This window comes from Carcharhinus amblyrhynchos, chromosome 9, assembly GCF_965287045.1.
Source record: "Carcharhinus amblyrhynchos chromosome 9, sCarAmb.v2.hapA, whole genome shotgun sequence".
NCBI lineage: Eukaryota > Metazoa > Chordata > Chondrichthyes > Carcharhiniformes > Carcharhinidae > Carcharhinus > Carcharhinus amblyrhynchos.
Genome location: NC_137332.1, coordinates 62,031,655 through 62,044,341, shown reverse-complemented (window position 1 = coordinate 62,044,341; position 12,687 = coordinate 62,031,655). Strand labels below are relative to the sequence as shown.

Sequence of the window (12,687 nt, the reverse complement as noted above, 5' to 3'; positions counted from 1 at the left end):
GGAGAGGTTGGAGAAACTTGGTTTGCTCTCACTGGAATGATAGAGGTTGAGGGGCGATCTGATTGAAGTCTACAAGATTATGAGAGGCATGGAAGAGTGGATAGTCAGAAGCTTTTTCCCAGGGTGGAAAAGTCAATTACTAGGGGCCATAGGTTTAAGGTGCAAGGGGCAAGGTTTAAAGGGAACGTCTGAGGCAGTTTTTTTTTGCAGCGAATAGTGGATGCCTAGAACTTGTTGCCAAGGGGAGGTATTGGAAGCTGATATCGGAGTAACTTTTAAGGGGCGTCTTGACAAGTGTATGAATAGGATGGGGATAAAGGGATATGGTCCCCAGAAGGGTAGGGGAGTTTAGTTTAGTCGGGTGCAGGCTTGGAGGGCCAAAGGGCCTGCTCCTGTGCTGTAATTTTCTTTGCTCTTTGCCTTTTGGACGTGAGAGCAAACTGGAGCATCCGAGGAAGCCCACACAGACACGTGGAGAACGTGCAGACTCCACACAGACAATGACCCAAGCCGGGAATCGAACCAGGGTCCTGTGAGGCAACAGTGTTAACCACTGTGCCACCATGTAGATGCTAACGCAAAGGCAATACTGGGGCCAGTGGCAAACCTTCCTTGGCTTGTGGGTTGAGGAGGTCGGAGCTTGACCGCTTAGGCTCCAGGACCAAGCAAACAACAGGTTCCCGAATTAACAATAACAAACCCCCCTTTATCAGAACTCAGGGAGCAAAGACGATCTCTGGAGACGCGACCAGCACTCGGGTAAGGAGAAAGCAGTATAAACATTCAAAAAGGACTTCGGCTCCCAATGCTGGCAGTGACCCGGGGGAACCCAACGACCGTTAGGGAAATACAGGGGTTCGCCGGGCTCAGAGCCGCGAGACTCACCTCCTCGCGCGCAGGGGCCGAACCCCTCGAGCTGCTCCGCGAGCCCGCCTCACGCATTCGAATTCCACAGCCCGCGCCTCATTGGCTCCTTCCACCCTGACTGACGTTGCACGCCATGACGCACGGCAAACTTGCTTCCATAATCGACCAACTGTTCAAAGAGAGAGGCTGAACCTGAGCCCACCCCCAATCCAGTTTAGCCCCGCCCTGAAATAATTTGATCCTACACACTGCCCCGCCCCCAAACAAATCTGAGCTCCGCCCCCAGCTCATGTTGGCCCCGCCCCAACGCCCCTCTTAGCCCCGCCTCAGACCCCGCCCCATTTTGTCTCCGGCCCCGCCTCCAAGCCCAGTTCCTGTCCCCGCCCTTTTGATGGATATTTTTATCCCCCTAATTATCTGGGAAGGAAATGCCTTTTCAATTCCAGATTTGTGCACTTTAAGCTCGCCCACCTATTTCCTGCCCTTCTTGGTCACAGCGTCCAAATAGTATCTCCAGTGTCAGACTGAGAGAATGTAGCTTTGAGAGCACCGACACAAATAGCAGCTGCTGCTGGAAGATCATCAAATCAGTGCAAAGTTGCGCTTTGGTCTTTCAGTCAGGAGCTGCCGACCACCAAGTGTTGTAGCCAGGAATGTTATAAGACCCAGGACAAGACAGACGGAACAAATAGAGAGAAACTGTTCCCAATGGTGGAACGGTCACCAACATCTTAGAGGACCCTGAGGGCACTTGACTATGGTTGCCAAAAGGATGTGCATGAGTCACAAAAACCCAGCTTGCAGGTGCAGCAGGTGGTCAGGAAGGCAAATGGGATGCTGGCCTTCATAGCGAGGGGGATTGAATATAAAAGTAGGGAGGTCTTGCTGCAGCTGTATAGGGCATTGGTGAGGCCGCAGCTGGAGTACTGTGTGCAGTTTTGGGCGCCGCACCTGCGCAAGGATATTTTGGCCCTGGAGGGAGTGCAGAGGAGGTTTACTAGGCTGATACCGGAGTTGAGGGGATTGAGCTATGAGGAGAGGCTGAATAAACTAGGCTTGTACTCGTTAGAGTTTAGAAGAATGAGGGGAGATCTCATTGAGACGTATAAGATGATGAATGGGATGGATAGGATAGAGGTGGAGAGACTCTTCCCGCTCAAAAAAGACAGTAGGACTAGGGGGCACAGCGTCAAGATAAAGGGGAGGCGGTTTAGAACGGAGTTGAGGAGGAACTTCTTCACTCAAAGGGTGGTGAATCTCTGGAATTCTCTGCCCGTTGAAGTGGTGGAGGCTGCCTCGCTAAATATTTTTAAGAAGCGGGTTGATGGGTTCTTGATAAGAGAGGGGATTAAGGGTTATGGGGAGAGGGCGGGAAAGTGGAACTGAGCTACAACAGATCAGCCATGATCTTATTGAATGGCGGGGCAGGCTCGAAGGGCTGGATGGCCTACTCCTGCTCCTATTTCTTATGTTCTTATGTTCTTATGTTTCACCTTCTGGGAGAAACTAGAATGATGAGACACAGTTTAAAACTAAGAGATCTCCCATTTAAGATGGAAATTAGATTTTTTTCCTCAGAAGGTCATTATTGTATTAAATTTGATTTGATTTATTATTGTCACATGTATTAACATACAGTGAAAAGTATTGTTTCATGCACTATACAGACAAAGCATGTCATTCATCAAGAAGGAAGCGAGAGAGTGCAAAATGTAGTGTTACAGCCATAGTTAGACGTAGAGAAAGATCAGCTTAATGTAAGTCCATTCGAAAGTCTGACAGCAGTAGGGAAGAAGCTGTTCTTGAATGGGTCAGTACATGACCTCAGACTTTTGCATCTTTTTCCCAAAGGAAGAAGGTGGAAGAGAGAATGTGCGGGGTGCGTGGGGTCCTTAATTATGCTGGCTGCTTTACCGAGGCAGCGGGAAGTATAAACAGAGTCAATGGACGAGAAGCTGCTTTGCATGATGGATGGGGCTACATTCACGACCCATTCTATTCCCCAGAGAGCAGTGGAGACTGGGCTGTTGAATATTTTTAAAACTGTTAGATTCTTGATTAACAAGGGAGTCAAAGGTTATGGGGGCAGGCAGGAAAGTCAAGTTGACTCCACAATCAGATAAACCAGGATCATATCAAATGACAGAGCACACATAAGGAGCTGAATGGCCTATTCTTGCTCCAAATCCATAAATTCGTATGTTGGTGTACATGGACGTCCAAAAGGCATTTGACAAAGTAAGTTACAAAAAACTTGTGAGCAAAATTAGTGCTCAAGGAATAAAATGGACAATAGCAACATGGATATGAAATCAGTTGAGTAGTGGTTATGGTTTTTTGGATTGGAGGAAAATTTATGATGACGCTCCGTGGGGGAGCTGGTGTTTGGACCCCTGTTCTTTCTGATCTTGGTGTCCAAAGCGCAACTTCAAAATTTGTGAATGATAGAGAACTTGGAAGTATTTTGAACTGTGAGGAGGGTAGTGTAGAACTTTCCATAGGACAGGTTGTTGGGATAGGCGGACAAATGACAAATGAAATTTAAGACAGAGAAGAGTGAAGTGATTTCATTTGGTGGAAAGAACGTGGAATGACAATATAAAATAAATTGTACAATTCAAAAGGGGATTCAGGGCAAAGGGATATGGGGGTATTTGAGCATAAATGCCTGGAGGTGGCAGGACAGGTTGACAGGTTAAAACATACAGCATCCTAAAAAATAAAGCTCTGTCAAAGAGTCATATGGACTCAGGATGTTATCACTGTCACTCTTGCCACTGATGCTGCTGGACTTGCAGAGCTTCTCTAGCATGTTCTGTTTGACTACAGCATCCTAGACTGTACAACTAGGATCACAAGAGTACAAAAGGAAGGAAATGCTGTTAAATTTGTATAAAGTACTGGTTTGGCCTCAACTCGAGTATTATATATACTTGGCACAGTAGCACAGCGGTTAGCACTGCTGCTTCACAGCTCCAGGGTCCTAGGTTCGATTTCCGGCTTGGGTCACTGTCTGTGTGGAGCTTGCACATTCTCCTCGTGTCTGCAATGGTTTCCTCTGGGTACTCTGGTTTCCTCCCACCGTCCAAAGATGTGCAGGTTAGATTGATTGGCCGTGCTAAGAAATTGCCCCTTAGTGTCTAGGGATACGTAGGTTAGAGGGATTAGTGAGTATAATATGTAGGGATGTGGGGGTAGGGTTTGGGTGGGATTGTGTTTGGTGCAGACTCGATGGGCCAAAGGCCTCTTTCTGCACTTGTAGGGTTCTATGATATCCAATTGTAGACACCACACTTTAGGAAGGATGTGGATGTATTGGAGAAGTGCAGAAAAAACTCGCAAGAATTTTCCTGGGATAAAGAACTTCAGTTGAAAGAAACTGCCACTTTTTCTTGCAGAAGTGAACATTGGGAGGAATTTTGATAGAGGTATTCAAAGTCATAGATACTATTACCATTGGTGAAGGGATTGAGAACCAGAGGGCATAGATTTAAGATATTTGGCAAAAGAAGCAAAAGCAACAAAGACACTTTTTTGTCACACAGAGATTAGTTAAGATCCAGAACACACTAACTGAGAATTTAATTGAGGAATTCAAGACGGAATTGGATTATTATCTGAAAAAGAAAAAGTACAGGGCAGAAGACACATAAATGGCACTAGGTGAATTACTCCTTCAGCGAGCCAGCAGACACCCAACATTCTGAATGGCCTTCTTCTGTGCTGGAACCGTTCTGCAATTTTGTGAAATGTAAATTAGAAATACCAACTGCAGTGTAAGTAGAGCATTTTGAGTGCCATGTACTGTATTATCCTGCATGAAAAAAAATTATATTTCCCTATGTATAACATATTTAAATGGCTCTATATTGTACTTCTATAAATTTAATGCAAGTATTTTGTTTGAAAAATTAGAACAAATTGAACTAACAGAACGAAGGTAACATACAAATAACTAAAATATATTTTAATTAAGAAGTGAAATAATTTAGAGTAAAAACTAATCTAAAAACATATATTTTACTGAAAACATTGAGACACAAAAATGTTTTGTTCAGATAATAGACAAATAATATCAACAGCAAATCATAAAACTATAATATGTTAAAGCATCAGCTTCTTTCTACAAAGACTTACTTTGTATTTTTATATTTTTATCGTTCTTGTGTCAACTTTTCCATTATAAATACCTATACCAAAAGACATATGTAAGTGAAACTACATAGGGATGCTAATTATTGTAATTGCACGTTCCGATCAATGAGAGGCCACGGTCAAGCTTGTTTCACTCAATGACTGCAATATGCAAAGCTGAACCACCCGGACCAAGATTTCACTACTTATCAGATTCCACACCTTTAGGCACTATTCTCCCAGCCCACTGCTCTGTATTTGTAGTGCAGCAGGCCAGGAGACTCAAGCGGAGGCCATTTTGCAGGGTCCCCGCTGGGCACCATGGCCTCCGCGCATCTCCAGCAGGCAGATTTCCGGTGCCGTCAGCTCTGCACTGGAAAATGGGGCGGAGCTGCATAAATTATTTTAATCCTAATTTGCATACAATTTAAATAGTATTATCAGGCCCGAGACTGATATCTATGGGCCCGCTAGCCTCTCCCTCCCCATCCCCCTCCGCCAGGAATAGTTCACTCCAGCATGGTTTGGTATAACTCCCCACTTACGAGGAGTGGAGGCTGACCCCACTGGAATGAAGGGGGGCAATCAAGGCCCTCCAGAGGGTGGAGTACTGGGCTTTGCCATCTTGGCAGTGCCAGCTTGGACCCCCGGCACTGCCCAAGGGACAAAGTGTCAATGCCCAGGAGGCACCTTGGCACTGCTGAATATGCATAGGGCAGTACCATGGGGGGCAGGTGCTCGGTGGGGGGGGATTATTGGGGAGGTCCTGCTGCCACTCTGCATTTGGGCTGAGTGACAAAGGGAGGGAGGCCAGCTATCAGATGGGGCCATCGGGTGGCAGGGAGTCAGCCTACAGGGGCTGCAGGGAGGTGGGGCTGGGACTGTAGGGGATAGGAGTTGGGGTGCCAGTGGAGGGGAGAGGGGTAAGAACATAAGAACATAAGAACATAAGAAATAGGAGCAGGAGTAGGCCATCTGGCCCTTCGAGCCTGCCCCGCCATTCAATAAGATCATGGCTGATCTGTCGTGGCTCAGTTCCACTTTCCCGCCCTCTCCCCATAACCCTTAATCCCCTCTCTTATCAAAAACCCATCAACCCGCTTCTTAAAAATATTTAGCGAGGCAGCCTCCACCACTTCAACGGGCAGAGAATTCCAGAGATTCACCACCCTTTGAGTGAAGAAGTTCCTCCTCAACTCCGTTCTGAACCGCCCCCCCTTTATCTTGAGGCTGTGCCCCCTAGTCCTACTGTCTTTTTTGAGCGGGAAGAGTCTTTCCACCTCTATCCTATCCATCCCATTCATCATCTTATACGTCTCAATGAGATCTCCCCTCATTCTTCTAAACTCTAACGAGTACAAGCCTAGTTTATTCAGCCTCTCCTCATAGCTCAACCCCCTCAACTCCGGTATCAGCCTAGTAAACCTCCTCTGCACTCCCTCCAAGGCCAAAATATCCTTGCGCAGGTGCGGCGCCCAAAACTGCACACAGTACTCCAGCTGCGGCCTCACCAATGCCCTATACAGCTGCAGCAAGACCTCCCTACTTTTATATTCAATCCCCCTCGCTATGAAGGCCAGCATCCCATTCGCCTTCCTGACCACCTGCTGCACCTGCAGGCTGGGTTTTTGCGACTCATGCACAAGGACCCCGAGGTCCCTCTGCACCGTCGCCTGCTGCAGTTTTTCGCCCCGTAAGTAATAGTCCTTCCTACCATTCTTCCTACCAAAGTGGACCACCTCACACTTGCCAACATTAAATTCCATTTGCCATTTCCTGGCCCATTCGCCCAGCCTATCTAGATCCTTCTGCAGACTCTCCACACCCTCCGCACAATTTGCCTTTCCCCCAATCTTGGTGTCATCAGCAAATTTCGACACCCTACACTCGGTTCCCTCCTCCAGATCATCTATATAAATGGTAAATAGCTGAGGCCCCAGCACCGACCCCTGGGGCACCCCACTAGTCACCAACCGCCAATCCGAATAGCACCCATTGACCCCCACTCTCTGCCTCCTATTTGACAACCAATCCTCTATCCACGCTAACACCCTACCCCCAACTCCATGTCCTCTGACCTTCTGCAGTAACCTCTTGTGAGGTACCTTATCAAACGCCTTCTGAAAATCCAGAAAGACCACATCCACCGGCTCTCCTCTATCCACCGCCCTAGACACATCCTCATAGAACTCCAGTAAATTTGTCAGACACGACTTCCCTTTAATGAAACCGTGTTGCGTCTGCCCTATCAAGCAATTCCCTTCAAGATGCCTCGCAATTTCCTCCTTAATGACGGATTCTAACATTTTACCTACCACAGACGTTAAACTAACCGGCCTGTAATCGGGGGTGGAAATTGAGGTGGGCCAGACTGGCCTGGCCATACCCAGGGGGCCGGCAATTGGGCATGGAGGGGTGCCATACGGCCAGCAATGCAGAGTCATGAGGCTGGTCAGCAATCGAACTGGCCAATGATTGGGAGGCTAGCAGTGCAGGGCTACTGCGCATGCACTAATCTCAGCACTGATCAGAGCATGTGCAGTGATCCACTCAGCGCTATGCTGCTGGCCTCTCCAGTAGAAATAGGCCCTGCCCACTGAATTGCAGCATGATTCATGCTAAGGCATTCTGCAGAGTGTGGGAGATTCATTTTGAAACTCCCACTGAAAAAAAAGCGGGATTTACTTCAGTTTCATGCAAATTTGACACTTAGAATTTTTTGGGGATTTTCACCGACCATAATGTTTCAGGTCATGATAATGATACAGCATTAAAGTAATTTTTTTCAGTGATAACTATCATACTATTTTTAGTTAAAATTTGATCAAATACATATATTCAAGGTGTTATTGAAAAAAGCCATGCCCAATCTACAGCATGGATTTCTTCAAACACTGAGCTATTCCACGCTAACACTTTCTCTGCAATTAGTGGCACAGGATTTGGTTGTGGAAACAGAGTTTGAACAGTTTTGTTGTGATGTTCCCTTATTCAATTTTGGATTCTAACAGTGGTCAATAAATCTAAGGTTTGGACAGGTAAACAAACTGGTTTTGTCATTCTGGGCCAACTGGAGGTGTATTTTTTGATGGAGCTAATAGGTATACAATTATAGAGTAAATCAATGTTCCTGCATCAATTAATTTTCATGTATCTCAAGTTGTTGATATTTGATCTTGGTGTTCTGATTTTAAGCAACAACACTCAAACAGTCTTTCCCAGGGATGAAACCATGATCAGGTGGGTAACACGGCTAGCCCGTTGCACTCTGGGCACTGACGCCTGCGATGGTGGTTTGCCCAAGCTCGGGTAGAGAAAAGGATCAGGGTAACCAATGAAGTTAAACTGCGGCTTTCCTTGATGCAATTTTTCAAAGCTATCTTGGTCTTTTGGTTAAGATGAAGTGTCAGATCAAGCCAGGATGGAGCACAATGCTTCATCCTGACATTTTGGATCTGATCGATGTTTCATCTTATCAGCTTGATTGTCCCTCACTTGGGGACCAGGGATTGGAATCAATTTGTGTTGAGTTTTTTGGTTGGACTAGAAGTACCAAAAGGTTAAAAAAAAGCCTTTTCTAAACCTGCAAAGTTACAAAACTTGAAAAGGACAAACCAATGGTAATGATACATGCCAACAGACTTTATTATTATAATGAAAAGCTGTTCATAGAGGTCATGCCAGCATGGAAACAGGCCTTTCGGCCCAACTTGTCCACACTGCCTCTTTTTTTTAAAGCCCTAAGCTAGTCCCAATTGCCCGCTTTTGGCCCATATCCCTCTATACCCATCTTACCCATGTAACTATCTAAATGCTTTTTAAAAGACAAAATTGTACCCACCTCTACCACTACCTCAGAAACTCATCACCCTCTGTGTGAAAAAATTGCCCCTCTGGACTCTTTTGTATCTCTCTCCTCTCACCGGAAACCTATGCCCTCTAATTTTAGACTCCCCTACCTTTGGGAAAAGATATTGACTATCTATCTTATCTATGCCCCTCATTATTTTATAGACCTCCACAAGATCGCCCCTCAACCTATGCTCCAGAGAAAAAAGTCCCAGTCTATCCAGCCTCTCCTTATCACTCAAATCATCAAGTCCCGATAGCATCCTAATAAAACTTTTCTGCACTCTTTCTCGTTTAATAATATATTTTCTATAATAGGGTGACCAGAACTGTACACAGTATTCCAACTGTGGCCTTACCAATGTCTTGTACAACTTCAACAAGTTGTCCCAACTCCTGTATTCAATGTTCCAACCAATGAAACTAAGCATGCTGAATACTTCTTCACCATTCTGTTCACCTGTGACTCCACTTTCAAGGAGCCGTGAACCTGTACCCCTCAATCTCTTTGCTCTGTAACTCTCTCCAAAGCCCTATCATTAACTGAGTAAGTCCTGCCCTGGTTCAATCTACAAAAATACATCACCTCGCATATATATAAATTAAACTCCATCTGCCATTCATCAGCCCACTGGCCCAATCCCATTGCAGTCCAAGATAACCTTCTTCACTGTCCATTATGCCACCAATCTTGGTGTCATTTGCAACTCACTAACTATGCCTCCTATATTCTCATTCAAGTCATTAATATGAATGACAAATAACAGTGGACCCAGCACTGATCCCTGAGGCATACCGCTGGTCACAGGCCTCCAGTTTGAAAAACAACCCTCTACAACCACTTCTGTCGTCAAAACAAATTTTAAGAACATAAGAAATAGGAGCAGGAGTAGGCCATCTAGCCCTTCGAGTCTGCCCCTCCATTCAATAAGATCATGGCTGATCTGAAGTGGCTCAGTTCCACTTTCCCGCTTTCTCCCCATAACCCTTAATTCCCTTGTCTATCAAAAACCTATCTACCCATGTCTTAAATATATTTAGCGAGGTAGCCTCCACCACTTCAACAGGCAGAGAATTCCAGAGATTCACCACCCTTTGAGTGAAGAAGTTCCTCCTCAACTCTGTTCTAAACTGCTCCCCCCTTATCTTGAGGCTGTGCCCTCTAGTCCTGCTGTCCTTTCTGAGCGGGAAGAATCTCTCTACCTCTACCCTATCCATCCCCTTCATTATCTTATACGTCTCTATAAGATCCCCCCTCATCCTTCTAAACTCCAACGAGTACAGACCCGGTCTATTCAACTCTCTTCATAGTCCAACCCCCTCATCTCTGGTATCAGCCTAGTGAACCTCCTCCGCACTCCCTCCAAGGCCAAAATATCCTTGCGCAAGTGCGGCAACCAAAACTGCACACAGTACTCCAGCTGCGGCCTCACCAGTGCCTTGTACAGTTGCAGCAAGACCTCCCTGCTTTTGTATTCTATCCCCCTCGCTATAAAGGCCAGCATCCCATTCACCTTCTTGATCACCTGCTGCACCTGCAGGCTGGGTTTTTGCGACTCATGCACAAGGACCCCCAGGTCCCTCTGCGCCGTAGCATGCTGCAGCTTTTCGCCCTTTAAATAGTAATCCCTCCTACTACTATTCCTGCCAAAGTGGATAACCTCACACTTGCTAACATTGTACTCCATCTGCCAGGTCCTCGCCCACTCACTCAGCCTATCTAGATCCCTCTGCAGACTTTCCACACCCTCCGCACAATTTGCTTTTCCACTTATCTTCGTGTCATCAGCAAATTTCGTCACCCTACACTCAGCCCCCTCCTCCAGATCATCTATATAAATGGTAAATAGCTGAGGCCCCAGCACCAATCCCTGCGGCACTCCACTAGTCACCAACCGCCAGTCAGAATAGCACCCACTGATACCAACTCTCTGCCCCCTATTAGACAACCAATCCTCTATCCACGCTAACACCTTACTCCCAACTCCATGCCCCCTAACCTTTTGTGCGGCACCTTATCAAACGCCTTTTGAAAATCGAGAAACACCACATCCACCGGTTCCCCTCTGTCTACCGCACTCGTCACATCCTCATAGAATTCCAATACATTTGTCAGACACGACTTCCCCTTAACGAATCCGTGCTGCGTCTGCTCTATCAACCCATTCTTTTCTAGGTGCCTTGCTATTTCTTCTTTGATGATGGATTCAAGCATTTTTCCAACAACAGACGTTAAACTAACCGGCCTATAATTCCCTGCCCTTTGCCTGCTACCTTTTTTAAACAGCAGCGTAACATTAGCCGTCTTCCAATCTTCTGGCACTTCCCCGGAATCCAGCGAAGTTTGGTAAATAATCACAAAGGCATCTACTATCACCTCTGCCATTTCCTTCAGAATCCTGGGATGCATTCCATCCGGTCCTGGGGACTTGTCCACCATCAGTCCCGCTAGTCGATCAAGCACTACTTCTCTAGTGACAGTAATCGCATTCAAGCCTTCAACTCCTACCATCCTTCTATCTTTAATACCCGGCAAACTATTCGTGTCCTCCTCCGTGAAGACTGAGGCAAAAAACTTATTTAAGGCCTCCGCCATTTCCTCATCCCCACCACTAAATCCCCCCTCTCATCCTCTAAGGGTCCAACATTCACTCTAGCCAGCCTCCTCCTCTTTATATATTTATAAAAACTCTTACTGTCCTTTTTTATATTTAGTGCTAGTTTAGCTAATTTTGTATCCATTTAGCTGCCTCATCTTGGATCCTGTGAGATTTAACCTTATAAGAACATAAGAAATAGGAGCAGGAGTAGGCCATCTAGCCCTTCGAGCCTGCCCCGCCATTCAATAAGATCATGGCTGATCTGTCGTGGCTCAGTTCCACTTTCCCGCCCTCTCCCCATAACTCTTAATCCCCTCTCTTATCAAAAACCCATCAACCCGCGTCTTAAAAATATTTAGCGAGGCAGCCACCACCACTTCAACGGGCAGAGAATTCCAGTTGTTATGCAACAACTATCATGCGTATCTTTTCAAAGACTGTGCTAAAGTCCATGTGGACAACGTCAACTGCACTGCCCTCATCTACTTTCTTCGTTATCCCTTCAAAAGACTCAGTCAAATTTGTGAGACATGATTTTCCACTCACAAAGCCATGCTGACTGTCCCTAATCAGTCCTTGCATCTCTAAATGTATATAGATCCTATTACTCAAAATACCTTCCAACAACTTATCCAGATGTGAGGGTCACTGGCCTGTAGTTCCTAGGCTTTTCTCTGCAGCCCTTTTTAAATAAAGGCACAACATTTGCCACCCTCCAATCTTTAGGCACCTCACCTGTGACTATCGATGATTCAAATATCTCTGCTAGGGGACCTGCAATTTCCTCCCTACCCTCCCAGGGATTTATCTACCTTGATGCAATTTAAGATTTCCAGCACTCCCCTCTCTGTAATATGCACACTGCTCAAAACATCACTATTTATTTCACCAAATTCCCTAACATCCATGCTTTTCTCAACAGTAAATACTGATGAGAAATATTCATTTAGGATCTCTTGTCGATCCATACATAGATGACCTTGTTGATCCTTAAGACACCCTACTCTCCCCTTGTTACTCTTTTGTCCTTTGTGTATTTGTAGAAGCTGTTTGGATTCTCCTTTGTCTTATCTGCCAGAATAATCTTGTGTCCTCCTTTGCCCTCCTGATTTCTCTCTTAACTCTACTCCTACACTCCTTATACTCTTCAAGGGATTCATGATCTCAGCTGCCTATGCATGTCATGTGCCTCCTTCTTCTTCGTGACCAGGGTCTCAATATCACAAGTCATTTTGAT

The 12,687-nt window shown here is 45.8% G+C and overlaps 1 protein-coding gene across 1 annotated transcript in view; it reads right to left on the bottom strand.

Moving 5' to 3' along the window:
• kif14 (kinesin family member 14) overlaps positions 1 to 933 on the bottom strand; it is an 88,906-nt gene extending 87,973 nt beyond the window's left edge. Inside the window, exon 1 of the mRNA XM_080195835.1 lies at positions 886 to 933. The gene's annotated coding sequence lies outside the window, so the exon portion shown is untranslated. The remainder of the gene's footprint in view (positions 1 to 885) is intronic.
• Between the last annotated feature and the right edge of the window lie 11,754 nt (positions 934 to 12,687).